This window comes from Felis catus, chromosome B1 (genome assembly GCF_018350175.1).
Source record: "Felis catus isolate Fca126 chromosome B1, F.catus_Fca126_mat1.0, whole genome shotgun sequence".
NCBI classification, from domain to species: Eukaryota; Metazoa; Chordata; class Mammalia; order Carnivora; family Felidae; genus Felis; species Felis catus.
The window spans coordinates 56,105,634-56,129,002 of record NC_058371.1 but is presented as its reverse complement, the minus strand read 5'-3'; the positions used below and the strand labels follow the sequence as shown (position 1 = coordinate 56,129,002).

The 23,369-nt window shown below is 34.6% G+C and overlaps 1 protein-coding gene and 2 long non-coding RNA genes across 5 annotated transcripts in view; 2 read left to right on the top strand and 1 right to left on the bottom strand.

Annotated features, from left to right (window-relative positions):
- Nucleotides 1-23,369, top strand: part of GALNTL6 (polypeptide N-acetylgalactosaminyltransferase like 6) — a 1,205,642-nt gene that overhangs the window by 404,185 nt on the left and 778,088 nt on the right. The window lies entirely within an intron of this gene.
- On the bottom strand, nt 6,093-11,434 carry LOC109498896. The gene is made up of 2 exons (XR_002155925.3): nt 11,206-11,434; nt 6,093-6,680 (listed from the first exon to the last, which is right to left on the bottom strand). It is a non-coding gene; the product is annotated as an uncharacterized LOC109498896 (long non-coding RNA).
- Nucleotides 11,501-19,398, top strand: LOC102901536. 3 transcript variants are annotated; one of them, XR_890220.4, is made up of 4 exons: nt 11,501-11,648; nt 18,347-18,491; nt 18,606-18,696; nt 19,119-19,398. It is a non-coding gene; the product is annotated as an uncharacterized LOC102901536 (long non-coding RNA). The 3 variants fall into 3 exon arrangements; XR_006596586.1 differs by having other exon boundaries at nt 11,508-11,648; nt 18,246-18,478; XR_002741729.2 differs by having other exon boundaries at nt 11,509-11,648; nt 18,246-18,491.

The following is a 23,369-nucleotide window of genomic DNA, read 5'->3' as shown; positions in this document are numbered from 1 at the left end:
ATCCCTATAAGACGCTTTAACCTCCACTGCCTACTTGCCTTTTGAAGCATCATATCCAAACCATTCTGTACTAATTTAGTACGTGTACTCACCGTACTGCACTACTTTAATTCCCAAAAGGTGTTGTTCCTTTTCTTACTCTGGAGCCTAGTAGTTTCTTTTCCTCTTCCTGTAACTAACTCATCATCTTCCAGGTCCTTAGGTATCACGTCCTATGGGACATCTCTGTTTTTGTTTTTCTCAGCTGAAGGCACTCTACGCTATTTTGATTCCTTATAACATCAAATGAAATTTGTTATAACCAGAAGTTTATTTATATGCACATCAACCCCCACATTGGAATTCTTGGGAGCAGAGTATGATAGTCAACATTTTATCCTTAGCTCCTGGAAAAGGAACTAGCATAGAATAAGCATTTGATAAATATATGTTGAGTAGATGAATAAACCTGTCTTTTCTGGTCATGTCTATTTCCACAGAATCTTTTGCGTCTTCATTATCACATGGGTAAAATAAGAACTGCATCTATATAATACGATGTTTATAGGAACTCATGGATTATAATACAGTATACAAAAAATGCTCAGTGTATTACTTGGCACAAAGGCAGTCTCACTAATTTTTAGCTATTATTATTCCCCAAGCATGAGGATCTCCTTGTGAATTTTTTTCCTGGTTGCTTCACTCAAAAATATTTTCTCTCAGATTTTTGTGCCCTCATATTGATAATTCTCTCATCATTTCATTTACACTCATTAACTGAGAAGAATTCTGTCTCCTCCAATAAGTAATAAGCCCTTGATAACAGGATTATGTCTTATTCTTACTGTGACTATCTAGTGATTGGTACAACATGGACATCAAAAAAACATCTATAGAATATCTTACAATTAAAGAAAAGTATAGACTGAAGAAAGATAGTTTAGGATTCTCTCTCCATTGCAAGAGAGACTTGATAGTGACTTAAAAAACACACAAAACTCTTAGTGAATAGGTCATATTTACATCAAAAGAAAGACTATATTTTGCTTTTAATTAGTTTTATTTTAACATTTATTTATTTTTGAGACAGAGAGAGACAGAGCATGAGCAGGGGAGGGGCAGAGAGAGAGGGAGACACAGAATCCAAAACAGGCTCCAGGCTCTGAGCTGCCGGCACAGAGCCCGACACGGGGCTCAAACTCACGAGCTGCAAGATCATGACCTGAGCCGAAGTCAGACGCTCAACCAACTGAGCCACCCAGGCGCCCCAGAAAAACTATATTTTGTTTGCTTTCTTGTTTAAATAGTAGAAGAGTCCTGAAGCATTCCAAAATATAACAGAATTTTTTGACTGTGTTGAAAAGACTATTCCTTCAATTTCTAACACAACCAGCCATATGCCTCCGTATGGTTTCCTCTTCCAATAATTCAGATGATAGTTAATTTTTAGGAATTTCAAAAGACTTTAAAAACCACTAGTCCAACTCTTCTCATTTTGCATTGGAGGAATCAAAAATCCAGACAAGTTAAGCAACTTTGAAATTCTAAGACAGTAAAGGATTAAGGGAAATATAATCACTAGTTATTTATCCAAATAGTTAATGTCTTCAAAAGTATCAGTAATTTAGATGAAACTGTCAATTCAATATATTCTAGATGCAGTAGAGGCTTAATTGAATGTCTGCTTGAATTACATTCAATTATATTGATGTTTCACTAATATGTGTTGCAATGAGCATAACAAAATCTCTCCCAAACTTGAACTTTTTTCCCATGTTGTTAAAAGGCACCAGTTTAATTATCTTTCATTTAAAGTTAGACTTTAGAACTACTGCTCATGACTGCACATTGATTTTACTTGCATTTAGGAAATCCTGTTGCCTTAAATCGTTGATGTGTATTTATAAATCATGAATGATGCTTTTTTTTAAATGTGTGAGACTATTTACATGGTTGCAAATGTCAGCGATATGAAGAAAAAGTTGTAGAATGGAACTAACAAATGGTACTAGAAAATGTTTTACAATTGCCTGTATAATCCACTCAGCCCTTCATAATCTAATGCCATTTGAGATTGTGCGCTGATGAAGATGGTAACATCGTGAGTTTTGGCATTAGTTACTATAGAATAGTTTATCCTGTTTAATTTTATTTCAGAGCATTATATCTCAATAGACTCATAAATACAAAAGTAAATGCATGATAACATCTAACTTATTTACCATTTTGTTTTGCCAGTCTGTCATAATATTTTAAGTGATTGTTCTTAAATGTTTTCTTTTGGTAGAGGGGAATGTCATCAACGGTAACATCAGAATTGTTACTGAGAGGTAAACTTTAAAAGCACATTCCTAATTGTTAATCTGGTGATTGTAATGCTGAATTCAAAGTGTTGCATTAAATAAGTTATTACATATAAAAGTCTTAACACAATGCTGGACATATAGGGTATGTGCTCATGAAATCACTCATGAAATGGTGATTACTTTTTTGTTTACCAATGGAAAGCAAACTTTGTTGATGTTAGTAACATACTTTATGAAAGAGAAGTTGAAAAGTACCTGCTTTAAGTTTCATAACATTATTTCCCCCAAAAGATTTTATATGTAAATACTCTGTTCAATTACTGAGAGTAAAGAAAAAAGAAATTTTTTGAAATTGGATCAACAACATTGTCTCCTAACGTTTTACTTTATTTTTAAAAACTTCTTGAGAATAATGGACTGGGTTTGGTAAAAATCTCCACTGAAATTCTTGTTATTATAGAAGCATACAAAAGCTGTTTTATATATTCAGCTAGTTGAAAATGCTTTTGTAGTGTTGCCCTAGTTGCTTCCGGAGTTAAAAGATAAAATATCTGTTGTGGAATTTGCAGACTAGCTGAAACAATAAAATAATGCACATGTAATGACACTTACTGTAAAAGGAAACAATTACATTAATTGATCTAATTGGATTATCAATTACCAAAAGGCAGTGGTGATGAGCCACTACTCCAGGCTAACTTTTTGGTTGTAGCCCCCACTTTCTTGCAAATGCAGAAGAAGGGTGTGACCAATTCTCACTTGGTTCCAAATGAATCTAGGCTTGAAAAGGACCAAGAAATTGGTGGGAAAAAAGTTGCAGAAGTGATGGGACCTGATATGCTCTCTGGTGCCTTGCCACTCTCTAGAATTTAAAAAGCAGAGCAACTATCATGTGGGAGAATACCTTAATTTAGTTAGAGCCATGAGGTAAAGAGCCAGGCATTAGTGAGAAAGAACATCTCTTATGTAATGTAAATATCTTACTTACTTAATTAAAGCTTTCAGGCTTTTTATACTTACAATTCCTCAAAGCATCATTGGCAACTAGACTGATGGTTAAAAATTTGCTAGAGTCTTGTAATTGTATGGACATTGCTGAGTCTGCAGAGATGGAGAGCAGTTTAATTGAGGTTGCACTCTCCGATTAAGACAAATAATTTCTAATGGAAAAAGACAGATATTAGTGCAGTGAGTTTTAAATGTCTTGAATTATATTTGTTATTAAGTAAGTGAGTGGGTAAATAAATAAAGGGATGGGAAGTTGGAATATTTTAATACATCTACTACATCTTTTACTTTTGAAATAATAATATTAGTATTGAAATAATAATTTCATATGTTTTTAATATCCAATTATACATAGGTAGATAGATAGATATAGATACTTAAATATAGGTATGATTACATAAAGGTGATAGATAATATTATTTTTGGAAGAAAGATTTAAAAATAGCTTAATGTGGGAGATTATCTCTAAAATAGGTTATCTAGATAATGTACTTAGAAGTCGATGTGGTCTATTATTACCATCTAGTGGCAGTGTCTTTGAACTGCAAACACTCAGTGCCAATGTAGAATCTAAGGGGGCTTACTTGGCCAATTCAACCCATTTTCTTGATGCATATGTCAGAAATATCGTTATATAACATCAACCATACACACATTAACTTGTAAAAACTTTTTCATAAAATGAAACTGATTTGAATAAGGCCAACTGCAAAAGACTTAAGTTGGTTTTGATAGGTAGCAAAATCAAAATTGGGCTGAGAGGAAAATAATATGTTTATGTTGAATTAAATTACCAAGAATAAGGCATATGAATAGACACAAAATTCTCTGCACACTTTGGCAATATAGTCTTCCAGTATTAAAATATATAATTTTGACCAGATGAGAAAAAAAGCAAAAAGTTGACGTTGAGATTGAAGGTCAGATATTTTAAATAGCATAAATTAGTGATAAAGAATAAAGGTAAAATACCTTTAAAATGATATCATAAAAAGTAAAAAAAAATGTGGACATGTAATTAGATATGTTGTTATGGGAGAAGATAAATTGGTAATTATTTTCAATAATTTCTGAGGATATGAGTATATACTTATATTTGAGTGGTCTTTGGGGGAATGCAAAGAAAGGGAAGAGTGTGTAAGCTTTGTCAAGAAAGTACAGTACTTGATAAATTAGGCAAATGAGATAAAGGGATGAAGGCATCTCTTATGGTTTTAAGTAGAACAACTAAGGAATAATGGCACTGTTTTAGATATTAGGGAAATTAAGAATAATTATTATAGACCCTTGTTATATAGGATATCAGTCTCATAAAAGCTGGACAGAATTCTGAGGAGTTTTCCTATATTATGTCATTTAACCTCCCATCCATTCCTCCGTTTTTAAACCGGGGTGAGGGGAGGTGAAAGAGTCAGAGCCAACTCTATTATATCATTTTTCCAAGACCTTACAGCTTAATATGTGGAATCATTGGCATTCGATTCCCAAACCCATGATATCTAAAGTTTGGTGCTCTTTTCACTTCTCTGTGAAACCTTGACAGAGATTTTTTTTAAACTAAATGAACATGAAGATTCTACAGTATATTCAATCCTGTATTACCAATAATATGACTTTATGTAATTAAAGTTTAGAAATTTTGAAGTTTATTAGGTTGCTTTTTACATAAAGGAGGAGATGTTTGTCCTGAATTATAAACCTAAAAAGGATCAAGATAAAGGAATATATAAAAGGTATATTTATGTGCCATGATCTTTTTTAGTTACATCATTATAATAACTAAAGGATTGCTAAAGTGTGCAGTGCATGGTAAAGATGTACATGGTTCTCTGGTCTACAATTAAACAGTCAGAATTACCACGTGGATGCAACCTGCCTGATAGTCTAGGAAGGGACAGACAGTTGGCTGCATGCATAGATCACCTAGTGTCTCCCTCCGTTCATGTACATGCCTGTTTCTGGTTGTTTATGTTTATTGGTTGGTAACAATGTTTTTACTTATTATTATTATTATTATTATTACTATAATAAGACTTATTATTGTTATCATTTATTTTAGAGTTAATATAGGTAAACTCCAAAACTGTTTTAATAGTCTCAGCTATCCTTTAATTGTTAATATTTACATTAAATAATAATTATTAATGATATTATAATTATCCTCTCATTTTAAAAAAGTGCCTTGGTTGGGCTGATGAATTATGTTTTTACCCTAGACAGGGGGTACTTAGACAAATACATACATGGTGGTCTGGCAAAATTTATGGACCCTTTTTAGAATTAAATTTTTAAGTGCATAAAATAAAATGCATAAAATTACAAAGTAAAGCAAACATATGAAACAGAATTATCAAAATAGTGATTTAGTAATCATTGTGCTCCGTTACTAAGATCTAGTGATGGGTTTAATACCTACTGTAATTTGAAGAGGGGATAATCAATATTTCAACATAGCTGTAAGGTGAGAAATATATTTGTAATTTCTATTGATGAAAAAGTCAGAAGTCCTAATTCTATGGCTTATGACTTACCTCCATTTTTGAAGGAAATGTTAATATTTAGTTCCTTAAAAATCAGGATATATTTTTTGCTAACACCAAAATCATATAGTTAACAACCTCTAGGTGTACGACATTGCCAGCTTATATACCTTTTCCAACATTAGAACTGAGCTCCTTAAACTCGCAAATTATATTCATCTTTGTATCTTTAGTAACAAATATAAAACATAACCCATTATACGTTGTCAATACATAGATCAATGAATGCATAAAAAATAAAGTCAGTGAGAAAAAATCAAGGATGTGAAAAAATTAATTGGGAAAAATTACATGATAGCAGACACGGCATAGAAAAGTTTCCAGATGAAGACGTTAGCTGTGGTGTGAGATAGATTATGGAAATGAAGGTGAGTTTTTCCTAAGCTGAAACTTGTGCCACCGTCCACTTATTTGGCCTATTAGGACCTGCTTGGGCAGTTGAAAAGATGGCCAGGGCTGACCTAGCTCCAGAGTGACATCTTGCTAATCCACATATTGTGAGATTGATGATTTCGAAGTTAGGTCACAGGACCATTGTGACAAAGGGAAGATGCTCATCTTTTGTTTCTTCTCTCTCCCTACTTCCAGTCCCACTCACAAATTCAAAGGTACACTCTGAAGGGTTTAGTAGGCAGTGTTACCAAAGCAGTTACTCTGCGTCTGTGACGTTTGTTCTTTAGTTGGAAGTCTGTTCCAGAGACATCTTCACATCTTCTTCTCAGAAGCTGTCCGCAGAGCTTCATCTTGCTGCTTTTGTACCTCCACCAGCTCTACCATCAATGGATTGAAATTGTCAGAAGAAAAATGTGTTTTTCCTTTCCCATTTATGTGTATAAGGCTGTAACTGGTATTTCCAGAGCAAAAAAACAACAACAACAAAAAAGGAAACAAACAAAAAATATCTGGAGATTTACTATAGAAACATAAAACATTGAATTGAATATCCTTTTTAAATTTTTTTATTAAATTTATTCATTTTGAGAGAGACAGTGACAGTGTGTTGGGGGGGGGGGGGCAGAGACACTGGGGTAGGGCCAGAGAGAGGGAAACAGAGAATCCCAAGCAGACTCCAGCTGTAAGCACAGAGCCCCCACCCAGGGACTGTGAGATCATGACCTGAGCTGAAACCAAGAGTTGGACACTTAATGAACTGAGCCACCCAGACACCCCTTGACTGAACATCTAATGAAAAAACATTTAAGCGTCCTTTAACTGTCCCCACTGGGTCTCAGCAGAAGTACAAGGACAGTTGTATTTCTTCAGCTTGTCAACAGTGATGATCTGAGAAAAAAACTGCCCAAATGATGTGGGTGCAGGGAGATAGTAGGAGACCACAGAACATAATGGAAGGAGGGACACAGTGAGGAAAAGACAATAGCCAGATGCTTAAGGCGTTTCATGAAAAAACATATTCTCTTATAATGAATGTTCTCAGCAGTCCTAGATGAGTGGATACATATGTATTTTTCCTTTATAACTGTATGAGTAATTTGTACTGGCATTGTCGATATGAGTAAGATAAGCTATTTCAGAGAATGATAGGTGATAGAAGTGACATGGTGCATTGTAACAGAGGGGACTACTTTGGATAAGGTTGGGAGTAGGCAGGCATTTTTTAATAAGTGACAATTGAAGTGCAACCTGAATGATGAGAAAAGAGACAGCTGTATGAATAGTTGCCAAAAGAGCATGCCAGGCAGCGGGAAAAGCTTGGAATCATATAGGGTCGCAGAGGGTCTAATTATAGCTTCTTATCAACTTGGTTCTCACTCTGTCATCTTTTAGTCACTGAAACAGTGCTTGTCCCCCTTTAAGAACTGAGGAAAACTCTGAACAAGCATAGGGTATAGGAAAACTTCTATAAGCAAGACAGAATGAATATGTATTCTAAATGACAGTGAGTTATAATAGGAAACACTCCGGTTTAGGAATAGTCCTAAGAAACTTAATGTGTATCATTTGCTTACTCTCAGCCAGGGTCTCCTAAGTTTTGGTGAGCACTTTGGATTTCAACCTAAGGGCAGTGAATTAATTCACTAAATGGCCTTAAGTGAATAGTGCATGATTTGAGTTATGTTTTGAAAAGCCTACCTTGGATATTTGTGGAGAATGGATTACAGAAGGACGATGGGGAACCCTGGGGAACCAAGTGGGGATGCTTTTGTCATTGTCAGGAGAGACAGTGAAAGAGATGGGTGGACGGTAGTGCCCTTTGCTGAAAGAGCAAGCGGAAATTTATTCCAGCAAGTAGAGGAAGCTTCCAAAGTTCTGTTTGGAAATGTTAATTTTTAATCACAGTTTGGGCAACCTTTTCTTTTTTTTTTTTTTTTTTAATTTTTTTTTTCAACGTTTTATTTTATTTTTGGGACAGAGAGAGACAGAGCATGAACGGGGGAGGGGCAGAGAGAGAGGGAGCCACAGAATCGGAAACAGGCTCCAGGCTCTGAGCCATCAGCCCAGAGCCTGACGCGGGGCTCGAACTCCCGGACCGCGAGATCGTGACCTGGCTGAAGTCGGACGCTTAACCGACTGCGCCACCCAGGCGCCCCATTGGGCAACCTTTTCTGAAGAGGGTGAGCGTTTGCTCCCCTTTCCTAAATTGACCTTTGGCACAGCCAAGACAACACCTCTTTCCAAGAAGCTGTTTGTATGGTTGTTAATACCAGGTCTGGAGCCAGACTAAGGACATAAAGACTCCCGCTCTGCGTGTTACTAGCTGTGTGTGACCTTGAACTTTCTGACTTATTAAATTGTATATGCCTCAGTTTCCTCAGATAAAAAGAGGATGTAACTATCTTCCGTCTAACGGGGTTTTCAGAGATTAATTACATTAGTTAATATAAGGCCTTAAAATAGGGCCAGGCACATTGCAAGTGTGTGATACACATTAAGTTTCTCAGAACTATTCCCAAACCACAGTACTTTGTATTAACATCCACTCTTTAGAATATATATTCATTCTATATTATTTATAGAAGTTTCCCTGTACCCTATGCTTGTTTAGAGGCTTCTCCAATTCTTAAAGGAAACCGAGTGTTAAGGGGAGGCTATAATTAGTTGAATTATGATATTTTAGCTCTTTGTGCAATTCTTATCAATAGCATTTGGATGTTATGCAGTGCGCTCAAGAGATCTACGAGTAGGTCCCCTGACCTGTATATACTGGAAGTTGGGCTATCATTGGAGACTTACCTTAAAGAATACTGTCTTGTTTTCCTCAGTAAGTTTAAGGTTATGAAAAGTATTCTTTTGTATTTTTTTCTACTTTCTTTCCACTTTTAATTAGTTTAGTAAATCAATCATTGCTCTAAATGTAAAACCATAGAATTATAGAGCAGAACTGGGATTTTGGAATGCAAAAAAAATTGATATATAACCAATGTATAACTAAAAATACTGAGTTTCTAAGGCATAACTAAATAAAACATTTCATTATGAAGCTGGAAACAATTCATTTCATTATGAAGTGGGAAATATCATAGAAATATAAATAATCCTCAAGAAATGTCTGAATTTCAGCAGAGCCAAACCTGCTGAGGGGCCTTGTCACATTTGCACCACTTGGTATTTTTTTCTGAAGAACATTAGTGAGAATTTCGGTGGTATATTGTTTATACTTCACAAAGCTATGAAACTCTGTGAGTTATTTCACCTCTAAGACCTTAAGACATAATCATATATTAAAAAAAACATAGGTAGGAACAGAGAGCATATTTGGTGACTGCTTTGACAGAAATATTGGTTTCAGAACAGAAGAGTTAAATCTGCCTCTTCTTGGTTTGGTCAGACACTACCTAGACATCACAGCTGAGAATGGCGGTTAATAGATGGAGATTGACATGGATGATGAAGTCTCTAGTAATCATGTCTGCATGAAAACCTGAAGAACCATTGACTTCAAATAATTAGATGGCTGTTGTGTAGAAGAAAGGATTTATTCTTTTTAGCTTTGGGTGAAAGTTATTGGAAGACCTACAAAGAAACAATTTTTCAAGCATAAATAATTGCTGAAAATACACGAGAAACATTAGACTACAGAAGTTCCCGAGTTCTTTGTTTTTCTGTTTCTTTTCTTTTTTTTTTTGTTCCCCTGGTTCACCTGTCTATTCTAGAAAAAAAAAGCTATTACAAGGATGTCTAGTTACCAAGGAGAAAATATGGTCAAGTTGTTAAAGTGATTTCATTCTTCTATATGATTACATGGCTTAAAATTCACAAATAATATCATAATCTTACATGTTACAAAATTGCAAAGATAAATTTTCATCCCAATGATCTCTCACAGAGGTAAGTCCACTGGGAGATAGATCACAATGAACCCTCTCAAAAGCATCAATGTGATATAATTTAAGAGATTCCATTTGAAAATTATGCATTCTAACTGTCTTTCTATAGAGGGAGAATCCAGAATCATTGGTCAAAAGTATGCAATAGTTCTAAAAAACCAGACATTTAAAAAATAGTAACAGCCTTTATTTATTTTAATGCTACAGTTTACTGAATCATAATAACTATGTACACACGAGGAAAAACAAAGACAAACTGACATCAGCCTCCAATGTTTTAACAGATAACCATAATTGTAACTCAATGAAATAAGCATACTTTTCTCTCTATCTCCCTCTCTCTTTCTCTCTCTTTCTCTCTTTTAATGTGGGCATAATAACCAGGATCAAAATAAGGAATTATATTAACAAGACTGTTTCATTTACTTATTCATAGGTTTAATAAGTAGAGGCTAGAGCTTGCTGGTTTAATTTTCATTTTATTCAAATTTATATTTGCCCTTCCACAAATTCATTTTGCTGAATGGATTTCTATTTCCCAGTCAAGCTGGCAAAAAGGTTCCTTGGTACATTAGAATGTTAAATGGTATCAAGACAAAGTAAGTAAATAAAAATAATTAAAATGAATAGTTTATCATCATCTAAATGCAAAGTAGTACAACACAGAGAAAGCCAATGCCATCTTTTCCCATTATTCACTTCACAGTTATTAATTGTGCCAGTATACATCACAGTAAAGAATGAGACATTTTGACAACAGGGCTGTGAATTGGAAAGACAAGTATGCACTTCAGCTGTATGGATGTATGTAATAATATAAAAAGTATAAATATTGTTACAATTCCAAAATTAATGCTGAAAGGACTGAGGGTTATTTTAAAAACAAACTTTATTTTGGTAACAGTTTTAGACTTGCAGAAATGTTGCAGAGAGGTACACAGAGTTCTCATAACCTTAGAACAGATTCTCTTATTACTAACATCTTAACACTAGCAGGATTCATTTATTACAATTAGGGAAACAATACTGATATATTGTTATTAACTAAAGTCAATACTATATTAAAATTTATTAAATTCTTACCTAATGTCTTGTTTTCTGTCCCAGCATACATCCTAGAGTACCACATTACATTTAGTCATCATGTCTCCTAAGGCTCCTCTTGTGACACTTTCTCATACTTGCCTTCTTATTATTGATGACCTTGATAGTTTTGAGAAATACTGGTTAGGTATTTTGTAAAATGTCCCTCTTTTGAGGACTGTTTGCTGTGTTTCTCATAATTAGACTGGAGTTATGGATTTTTGGGGGGAGGCCCTTTGAGGTAAAGTGCCATGTTTGTGACATCATATCAAGGGTACATAATGCCACCAGGACTTGTCAATATTGGTGTTGTCCTTGATCATCTAGCTAAAAGTGTATTTGTCTGGTTTCTCCAACTATGAAATTCTTACCTCTAACCCCACCCCCTTCATACTGTACTCCTTGGAACAAAGTCACTATGCCAACACTTAAGGAGTCGAGAGGTATGTTCCACCTACTTGAGGGTAGGAAATCTATATAAATATATTACTTCTACACAGAATATTTGTCTCTTTCAACTTTATCTGCTTATTTAATAATTTACTTATATCAGTATGGTCTCATGGAAACTTAATACATTGTGTTATAATCTGATACTATCTTCTTTGTGTTCAAATTGTTGTAGCTGTGACTATTTGGAAACAGGTTCAGTTGGTTCCTGTGTCCCTTTGGATTATCTCCATTATTGTGGGTATTTGTTGTTAATTCTTATTTGCCTAATAAAGAGGCAAATATTTATTTATTTATATGCATTATCCTCTAGGGCAGTATTAGCTGTGCAGCAAAATTGATAGGAAGGTATGGAGATTTCCCACTCTCACAATCTGTCATTTAATTGGTGTATTCATATTATTCATATTTGAAGTGATTATTGATACGTTTATCATGTTTGTTTTCTATCTGTTGTGGTAATTTTCTCTTTCTACCTTCTGTAGTTTCGATTATTTTATATAATTTTATTTCCTCTCAGGTGTCGGTTCTACTTCCTTTAAACTTTTTATTAGTTTTCCTAGAGTTTACATTATTAATTTGTAACTCATCTTCCTCCACCTTCAAACAATGACACATTGCTTTGTAGGTACTGCGGGATCCTTACAACAGACTGTTCTCAACTGTTCTCAACGCTTCCTTCCTTTCTCTTATGATATGGCTGTCACGTGTTTCACATCCATATGCTGTATTTACCCAATACACTACTCTTAATATTTTAAACAAGCCATTATGTTTTACATCAATTAAAAGTGAAGGAAAAATTTACCCTAATTTATTACTGCTCGGATGTTCTTCCTTCCTTTTTGTAAATTTGAGTTTCTTCACTATAGCATTTTCCATCTCTTGAAGAACATCTTTTAACATTTCTTGCTGGGTAGACCTCCTGGCAATGAAGTACCCCTCAGCTGTTGTTTGTCTGAAAAAGTCATTATTTCTTCTACATTTCTGAAAAATAATTTCACTGGATATTGAATTGTATGTTGCTATTTTTTTTCTTTTAATATTTTTTAGTATTTTACTCCAGTTCCTTCTTGCTTCCATGGCTTCTGACAAAAAGTCCTCTAAAGTCTTATCCCTGGGTTTCCTGCATGGCTCAGTCAGTTAAGCATCAGACCTTAATTTTGGCTCAGGTCATGATCTCACAGTTTGTGGGTTCAAACCCCGTGTTGGGCTCTGCAGTGACAGTGCGGAGCCTGCTTGGGATTCTCTCACTCTCCCTTTCTCCCTGCCCCTTCTCTGTTCTTGTGCATGTGCACAACCTCTCTCTCTCTCTCAAAATATATAAAGTTAAAAAAAAATAAAAGTCATATCCCTGTTCCTCTATAGGGAAGATAATGCCAAACTCCCTTGTAATATTGCAATTTCTAAGAAATATATATTTGGTTATTCAGATATGATATATGTGAATACATATAATGAGTTTCCTGAGTTCTGTGAGCTACTCTAGCATTAATCAAACCCAAGGAGGGGGTATAGGAACCTCTGATTTGTAGCCAGTGGGTCAGAAGCACCTGGACTTGTAATTGGCACCTGAAATGAGGGCCATTTGTGTAGGACTGAACCCTTAACCAGTGGAACCGTGCTATCTCTGGGCAGATAGTGTTGGAATTGAGTTGAATTGTAGGACTCCCAGCAGGTGTTGGAGAATTGCATGATGGTGTAAGGAAAAACCTCCATACATTGGATTTGGGCACAGAATTTTTACCCCTCACTCCTGCTCTGTTTTTTGTTTTGTTTTGTGTTGTTTTGTTTTGTTTTGTTTTGTTTTAAGATTTTCTCTTTATCTTCAGTTTTCTGAAATTTTAATCTGAGATGGGTAGCTATAGAGTTTTTTGGTATTTGTCCTGCCTGGTGTTTTCTGTGCTTCTTGGGTCTTTTTTTGGTATTTGACATTAATTTTGGGAAATTCTCAGTGATTATTAATGCAAATATTTTTCTCCCATAATTCTCAGATTTTATTTTTATTTATTTTTCTTTTTTCTCATTAATTTTCATCTTTGAATACCAGTTGTGGAAGTCCCCATATAGCTTTAAGCCCACTGATTCTTTTCTTGACTATGTCCATTCTATTCATGAGGTTCAAAGACATTCTTCATTTCTATTAATGTTTTTTTAAGTTTATTCATTTTGAGAGAGAGAGTGAGTGTGTGTGTGTGTGTGTGTGTGCACGTGTGTGTGTGTGCGCGCGCCAATAGGGGAGGGGCAGAGAGAGAATGTGTGTGTGTGTGTATGTGTGTGTGTGTGTGTGTGTGTGTGCGGAAGTGGGGGAGTGGCAGAGAGAGGAAGAGAGAATGTGTGTGTGTGTTTGTGTGTCTGTGTGTGTCTGTGTCTGTGCAAATGGGGGAGGGGCAGAGAGAGAGAGGGAGAGCGAGAATCCCAATCAGGCTCTGCACTGTTAGTGCAGAGGCCAGTGCAGAGCTTGACTTCACAAACTGTGAGATCATGACCTGAGCTAAAATCAAGGGTCGAACTCTTAACCGACTGAACCCCAGGCACCTTCTATTAATGTTTTTGATTTCTAGCTTTTCCCTTTGATTCTTTCCCAGGGTTTCCACCTTTATTTACATTTCCTATGTGTCCTGACATATTGTCTGCTTTTTCCATTAGAACTCTTAAGATGTTCGTTATTTTAAATTCACTTTCTGATAATTCAAAAATCTATGTTAAATCTGAAAATGGTTCTGATGCTTGCTTTGTCTCTTTAGACAGCTGCTTTTCTTTAACCTTTCAGCATACCTTTTAATTTTTTTTGTTGAAAGGCTGACATAATGTATAAGATAATAGGACCTGAGATAAATAAGTAAGTCTCTACTATTAGGTTTTGTGTTTATGTGGCTAGGAATTGGACTGTATTTAATGTTGCTGTAGCTGCATGTGCCAGAAACTTCAATTTCCTCTAGGTTCCCTGTTTTGGTCTTTCCTCTCTAAGAAAACTTCTGTTTAGGTAGAACCTTTGTCTTTCAACTATCATCCACAATTTTTACACGTGAGCCCTGTCGGCATCATAGTAAGGGATGGGGGAAAGCAAATGTCCTGTAACTTTACAATTAAATCCCAGTCTTTTAGTGGGCCTTTTCCTGGAATATAACCTTCACAAAGCTTTCTTAGCTTCCTCTTACATGATACAAGAACATTAGAGTAGACTGGAATCCAGAGGGAAATGGCTTTTCCTCTAAGTGGATAAGTCTCTGGTAGTCTTTCTTTTTCCCTGGGGTGGAGGTATTTGTTACAGAAAACACTCTAGGCACATTTTACAGATGTTGCTTTTCCTCTCTTCCGGCAACTATTAGAGGGTCTTTCTTAGCTTTTTACCATAATGACATGGTTGGTATCTTCTCTCCTGGAGGTAAAACCTAGGAAAGGATGGGGATTCCTAAAGCCAGGGACTTGAAGTCCAAGTATTTATGATTCTCATGCTACTCCATGGTTAATTTTCATCAATTAATCAAAATTATCTAATTATTACTTGTTTATAGCCCCTGTATCTTCTGCTCCAACTAAAGAGATCTTGGCTGTGGCTTTTTCTATTTGCCTGTCTCTCTAGATTTCTGGGTGATGGGTTCCCTTGCAGCCTCAATTCTCTGGTGGATCCAAGAAAAATTTGCTTAGCTTCATTCTTATAGTAAGTTCAGGGTGACAACTTTCAAACTATTTATAGGTTGAGGTAGAAGCCAAAAATCCTTAATGGTCATTTTTTACAACTCATTTTTAGAGTAGTTAAATTAGAGAAATTAAAACAAAAAATTTTAAGGTGTATTTATTTTTAGAGACAGAGAGAGAGAGAGAGAGAGAGAGAGAGAGAGGCAGAGGGGCAGAGAGAGAGGGAGACACAGAATCCAAAGTAGTCTTGACATGAGGCTCGAACCCACGAACTGTGAGATCATGACCTGAGCCAAAGTTGGATGCTTAACCAACTGAGCCACCCAGGCGCCACTATTAGAGAAATTTTAAAGGTCTAAAATGTTCATAGCATTTAGGAAGTCCAGAATACTCAAAACTTTAAATGGAAGTGATCTATTTTCCTAGATACATAAGATTACTAATTTTTACACAAAATAAAAATAGTTTTACTGTATTTGATAAAATATTAGCTTAAAACTCTATGATTTTTATATTAACATTGAAAATATAGTTAAATTCCCAATAAGTTGAATAAGTGTACATGTATTTGTGTACATTTACTGTGTGCTAAGGACTATAATGGATGTTTTCCAAGTAAATCTTATCCGCACCTTACAAATGTGTGAGATACGCTTTATTATTCCCATTTTATGGAGTAAGAGAGTGAGACACTGAAATTTGTGCTTTTAAAACTAATTATTTTATCTCTCTAAAGAATCAGGAATTATCTATTTCAGATATTTGGGATGGTGGAAAGATGTATGCTAATGAGTTTAGCCAAAGCCACATTTCTAGATTAGATCACTTTGCAATCAGAAATAGTATCTCCAATTACACAAGTATGTCTTGGCCATCTGTTCTTAAAGCATAGAGATAAAAGAGTAATCCTGATTATAAAAGTAGAATATTTTATTGTATTCTTACTCATTGATACCTATACTTATTATTAATATGAAATGTTTCCTTAGTACTTTTCAAAATACCAAAGGCAGTAAAGTAGAATAAATTGCATTGTTGTACACTTGACACCCTTAACATGAAATGATAAATATAATGCAAAGCTTTGTTTGTTCCATGACTAAATGAAGATAAATCTTTTTTTTCTGCATTTAATAATAAGCTATCCAATCTCCTATCTATGTCCTATAAAGTAGTGTGTTTCAAATTTAGTTGTAATTTTTGAAAACTTTTGACTGTAGGCTTCAACAATCAAAGTTGCTTTCCCGTAAGTAAATTATTTTCAGAGTACAGTGTAGATACCAGGAAAACACAATGATCTATTGTCTTTCATGTATACAATTTGTTGAATAGGATGCTCTAAAGTAAGAGCTTGGAAAACATCTTTGCTGGTATTTGAAATAATTAGGTGTGAAAGTCATGATCCAAGACCCTTTTAAGATTTAGATTTTAAGTGGTTTCTCTTCTACTTGTCAAGTCCTGACATTTTATCCTTTGGTATTTAAAGAAGCGGGGATTCCATTCTTCCCCCAAACACTGCAGACAAATTATACTTAGTCTACATAACCAGTACTATAAAAGCAACCCGGTTTGGATACTCAAAAGCATTGACAAATTTCCTGTGAAAAGGTATTTGCCCACCCATATAAGAACAGGTCTTTATATTTAGAAAAAATACTTTGATTAATGATTTTTACAGTGAAATTTTCCATTGAGAAAAGTATTATTGTTCCTTTGACCAGTAAATCCAACTATTACCAAGCATCCTTTCTCTAGGTTTTAGGTATCTTAAATTCAGTGTCCCAAACTCAACTCATCTCTGTCCCTTACCTTCCCCCCACAATACTTAAATTAATAAAGTATAAAAGACTTCATTGGAAGTGATATTATAAAGTTACTTGTTTATATTTTTTAAAATGTTACCTTCCTAGAATGTAAGCTTCTCAAGAACCTGAAGCTTTCTCTGCATTAGTTGCTAATAAATCTCAAATACCTAGAACAGTACCAAGCACGTAGTAGATGTTCAATTAATATTGGTTCAATGGATGCCTCCTCCTACTAGAATATAAGATCTCTGAACTCTACAATTTTGTCTGCTGACAGTTATATTCTAGTGCTACAGTAGGCATTCACTAAATACCTGTTGACTGACCAGCTAAATGGTAGATTGAATAAAATTATACTAGTATTAAAATATTGACAGTGGAAGGGGAACATGGAAAAATATCCTTTACTATCTCTAAGCAATAAATGTGATTTACCAATGATCCGTTTTATATAATTTACTTGTTAGATTATGATACAACTGAAAATAAATTTGTTATATTTTTGATGTTGCACAATGATATGTTACCTTTTTACTAAATTTTCCTGAAGATTGAATTAACTTAAAACGTCAACTCAGCTATTAAGACAGACCAAAAAACATATTTGAACCTTTCAAGCATGAAGTTTGCATATTACAATTGCCTTCACCATTTAGGACAAATAATATTTCAGATAAAAATTTTAAATTGTCACTGTGAAAGGCTTTTCAAATTCCAACAATACTAAAAGTAGAAAAGACCTCACTGAAGGTAATGCTGAGGTCTTAGCTCCGTTTGCATGCATGTGGTTTGATGCATTGATGACTTTAATTATTATGAAAATGATAATAATACCTGAATTCAGCATATGTTTATACAGAGATATTTTAGGAGTTTGAAATAGATGACTGAGCCATGCTATAGCCTAATCATTTCTTAATTATGAACTAATTCTGTATCCTCAGTTGTAATTCTGGGCGTAGTGCTCTGCTGGTGTTTATTTTGTTAGTACTTACATAAAAGCACCCAGGTGACATAAAACTTGGAGAAAGAATTGACACGATTTTGGTTTCCTTGTCACTATCATACTTATCATGACAAAAGATCTTCGCTTTTTCTCTCTAATCCTCATTTCATCTTTCTGTGTTATATGTTTCCCTTTAGACATAGCACAGTGAGCTCAGATTAATAAGAAAATAGAGTCACAGTTTAAGATAATATTGATTCTGGAGAACAACTGAGGATGCTATGTTTTTTCCTTGAAGAATTGATAGGGTGGAAATCTAGAGGCACCATATGATGTCCTTCTGAAGAAAAGTTCAGGGGGTCATGAAACCCAGGCTTTATACCCCCAGAAAACTGCCAAGTGTATGGATTCTCCTTCACCAGGGGGCCAGGTGATTCTTGAAGGTTAATATAATATGTTTTTTTTTTGACATGATCTTTCTTTGCTTTTAAATTTTCACAGAAATGGTGTCCACTTCTATACTAAGTGTTCTTTATTGTTTTTATCTTTCCCCTTAGGAATCACAAAGAGAATACTTTGAGATGGGAAAAAAATCTCAGAAAATTTGTCATTTTTGTAAGATGCTGATCTCCTGATTATTTCTCCAAGGTACGCTGCTGCATAGCAATCAGGGATAAGGAGGGCTTTCCTGCTGAGTTAACATATTTCTGTTGTGATGGGAAAAAGTAAAAATTACAGTAATTTTGAGGGTCACTAACGCAACTATTCTACCTCATATGCTTAAACAGAAATATAGTATGTGAGCCGGATTATGGCTACTGCTGAGTTCTTACCCCTGTTTGATTACAGGGAGGCTTTTACCAAGCAGTTAATCTTCTTTAACTGAAATAAACTGTTAACAGTGTTGTCCTGTATTCATAGGAGAATAGTTTGCTACTGATCTCTCTGGTTGCTAACAGAAACTTCAGTTTACTGACAATTAATTCTGGTCGGAATGTTAATGGAATTTATGAAGTAACAGTATAGGGGAAAAAAGCTAAAACACAGTGTTTTTTTTCTATCTTTTTCAGCGACCCAGACATGTGTCCGATCTAAATAAGGAGGCATCTTCAGAAATTCTTCACAAACATCCCCAAGAAATCATAAAGTGAGGGTCTGTGACCTTTGCCTTTGCAAAGAAAAATGTGTAGATCTTCCCACTGACCGAAGAATGAAAATCTCATTAAAAACTTGTTTCAGAGAGATTGGAGCAGGGAGCAGATGTCAGTAGAACTACCAAATTGTATGTTCCTTGTATTACATGAATGTAGTTACTTAAAATAAAATGTTGGTGCTATTATAACAAGAGTATGATAGTATCCTTTTTTTATTTCTTTGCAGATAAATTCCATACAGACATATATGTAATAAAAGTGACTATTACTATACAACACAATTTCATTCTGTAAATTGTGTGATCAATGTAACTTTAGCATCAGGAAGAAATGGTCTTATCTGGGATGCTGAGCATCAAGCCACTCAATTGTTTTGTCTTTTTTATGCTCAAAATAAAAACCAGACCACTATTTAGTTACCGTTTACCAGGACTTACTCTTTCCCTGACATTTTCACTTTTGCAGATCTCCTCACCAATCTTGCCTCAGTGTTTGTCTTTATTTATAATGATCTACACAGACACCTTGTAGAGTGACTATATGAGTTTCATTAAAATTATACATGATAAATCATCCTGTGCTCTCAGGAGTTGAGATACTAATACAGATACAGAGGATAGGTTAATATGCTCAAAGTCTTGGCAATCACAGCCAATATCACACCAGATGAAAGATAATGCCATCAGTTTCTAAGGCAATGAGTAAGGTCAAGATTAAGATTGTGGCGAAAGCCTGGCCTTCGGTTTGGGAATGGTGACCACAGCCTAGATATTTGAAGACATAATCCTTCACGATGTATTTTTCAAATATTTGAATTTGTTTATTAAAATTAAGATATTTTATATAGGAACTCAGATTTCCAGATTCTGTTGAAAAATTTTGAGATCTAAAAATAGGAGCCGAACTCAGTACACCCCCCTTCCTGCTTCAAACATTTGAGTTCTCAACTCTGCCTCAGACATCATGTTTACAAAGTCAAGAGGAAGACCAGAGGTTTCAGTGACTGATAACAGTTCAAGGTTTATTTTATTGTATGTCGTTGGTATCTTAGAAATATGTTGACATCAAACCTGAGAATTTATACAGAATGTGAAGAACAAGACTTCTGTCCACTAAAAAAATATAATTTTATGTTCTGACACTAACTTATCAATATGTTTTGTGAGTATATAAAAATGCAGAACCTTCTCTGTAGATGATTCTAGGCCCATTGAATGTTCTATAAGTGGGTTCAACTCAGGAAGGAAAAAGATGTTAGAGCAACAACAAAACTAACCTTTACAAAACATTTTATTATATTACCCTTCACTTTGAGAGCCTTTAATGACTTGTTATGGCCCAGTGCGTGGTGTGATTATTTTTTGGTCTTCACTTTATCTCTCTAGTTTTATTTGCTAACATTTTTAAATGACCTTATACAATAAAGTTTGAATAAATGAATAATGAGAGAGTCATAAAAAGTCTCCATGCTTATTTATTTTTTGTAATTCATAAGATTTAAAAGCAGACAGCTCATATTCTAGTTTAGCACTTATTAGTTATGTGATCTTTAAGACTTAATTATGTGACCTTAATATTTCTGAACTCCAGTTCATAATCTGGCTCACATAAGAATAAACTTGTATAAGAATAAATGTTCCTTATCTCCTTTTCCCATCCATACCATCTGTGATATTGCTCTTTTGGTAGTGTTCTATTAGTTTAGAACGTCTTCTAGGTGGCTTAGAAACTTAATCACACCAAATGTAAGATTTCACACCCATCTCTATGTGCTACTAACACCTACTGTCATAGAGTTTGGCTCACATAATTTAATATTTGTATAATGTATATAAGTTTTTTCCCTGCAACTGTGTTATAACTTTTGAAGGGCAATAGAAATAACTCAGATATCTATAAAAAATAGCCTAGATGGCAAAAATAACTGGCATTTCTATGTCATTTTTTGATAAGCCAAGGGCTTTCATATACTTTATCTGATTTACTACTTTAAAAACTTTTTAGGGTGGGTAAGGTAGGTGTTATTTTTATTATCCTAATTTCATATATGAATTCACATATTTCATAACTGAAGGACCTAAATGAAACGTAGATTTTCTGTTTATAGTTTGAAACCATATTTTAATTTATGCCTTCTGACTCTGGATCCAGAGTACTTCTACTACATCATATTGTCTTCTAAGGAACAGGTATAGTGGTAGGTTTATGGTTCGTTGTGAAAATGAAAGTCCATTGTTTGTTGATTTATAAAACGTAAGATAGGTTTTAGGATATAGACAATCTTTTCATCATAGTGATTTACAGATGTGTCTATTTTCAATATCATCACTATCTGTAGTTATAAGTAAAATTACTCTAGAGGTAAAGGGTGAGATACTTTATTCACCTGGGTTTTGCAGACTTTATTCATCTGGGTCTCATCTGAGACATGTTTTAAGATTATTCAGTAGTTAAATATAGTAGTTAGATAGCCAAAAAATCCATCAGTTCTTAGAGTGGCACACCCTACTTTTTCACCCATTTGTGCCACATTTCTAACCCCAGAAAGTGCTTGAGTTTGCTATATCTGGTAAACACATTGCCTACGAATCATGTTTTACTCTTGGAAACTTTTTCTCATGACCCATTCTCAAGTATATTATCTTTCAGTAGTCTCCAGGATTCAGCTCTATTACATATGGTTTCTACCTAATGGATTCTGTCTCTTCCATCGCTGGTAATATTTTCAAGTTAATTATTTGTAGTGTAGTGACATTGCAATGAATAAAAAGTCTACAAGGTGAAAAACAAAAGGTGCTCACAAATAAATGGCTGACTGAATGATGGGTCTGAAATATACGTCTCATGAAGGTACGATCCTCGTTATATTTATTTTACAAGGTCATAGATAATGGATCTGTACTACTGTAGTCATAGAGAGGACACATGATATAACCCGGGAGAGAAGCAAATGGATCTAAGCGCTGGAGATTGCTCATGTGAAAGGAAAGGTCGGAATACTGATGGGTCATTTGCTGGATGGCTAAGCTGTCAGAACCAAGGTAGTTTTATACAAATGTACCGGGGCTGATTTAGGTTTATTCACCTACCTTTCTAGCAGGTGAAAAGGACACAAACACAGTTAATCTTTATATTGGTTATCAGCCCTGAAAAGAAAAAGAAAGAAAAAAAAAGATTCTTCAAGAGTTTGTGGCACATGATTTGTGACTAAGTCTGACATGTTTTCTTAATGTGATAATTGTATCACTTTCCTATTCATATGAGTTAATGGTTCTCAAACTTTAGTAAGCCTTATAATCACCTGGAGAACTTGTTAAAACATAGATTTCTGTGTCTCCTCTCAAAGTTTCTGATTTAACAGGCATGAGTTGGGACCAGGGAATTGTAGTTCTAACAAGTTCCCAGGTGATGCTGATGCTGCTGGTCTGTCAGTAACACTGATACAGATAAGAAGAGGTATTAGTGTAGCAAATCCTTGGATAGCCCTTATTAAAGCACCATTTCAGATTATCTGCTTTAACCTGATTCCTCTATCATCAAAAAATATTCTCGTGATGCTAATACACCTTGCTGGAGTACTGATAACTATCAAGAATGTGTAAAAAACTTTGAGATTTCTTTTTGTACATAAAGTAATATTTGCAAATAATTTTAAAATGTAATCTTAATATAAAGCCTATAATGGTAACCAGCAATCCCCTAGCCCATTTCCCTCTACTTGTAATTTCTTAAAACCCAGGGCAACAATGTTGATCTTTTATCTTTATTCTGTTATATACATCCATATTTGTAGATAGCATGTGTGTATTACTGATACTTGATTTTTCTTTCATTTTGCTTTTATATGTTGTTTTCCTATTATATAAAATGTGTATTTAACTGTCTTCACCCTTGTCCTCAACCCCTGGTATAGTTATAAGACAAGTTTTAGTTAAACCAATATTTAGGTAAGAGTATTCATACCTGAATCAAATAATATGCTATGATTGAACTTTCTTTCTTGTACATTGTCTTTTTTCCCTCGAGCCTTATTAATTGTCCCAGTTTTCATTTGCTTAGATTTTTTTATGCATCTCAGTAATTTACCCCACCCTCTTCAGAAGAATTATAACTCTCCTTTCAATACATTTTTAAAAATAGCCAAAAAGTAAGTTTGTCTATTTGATG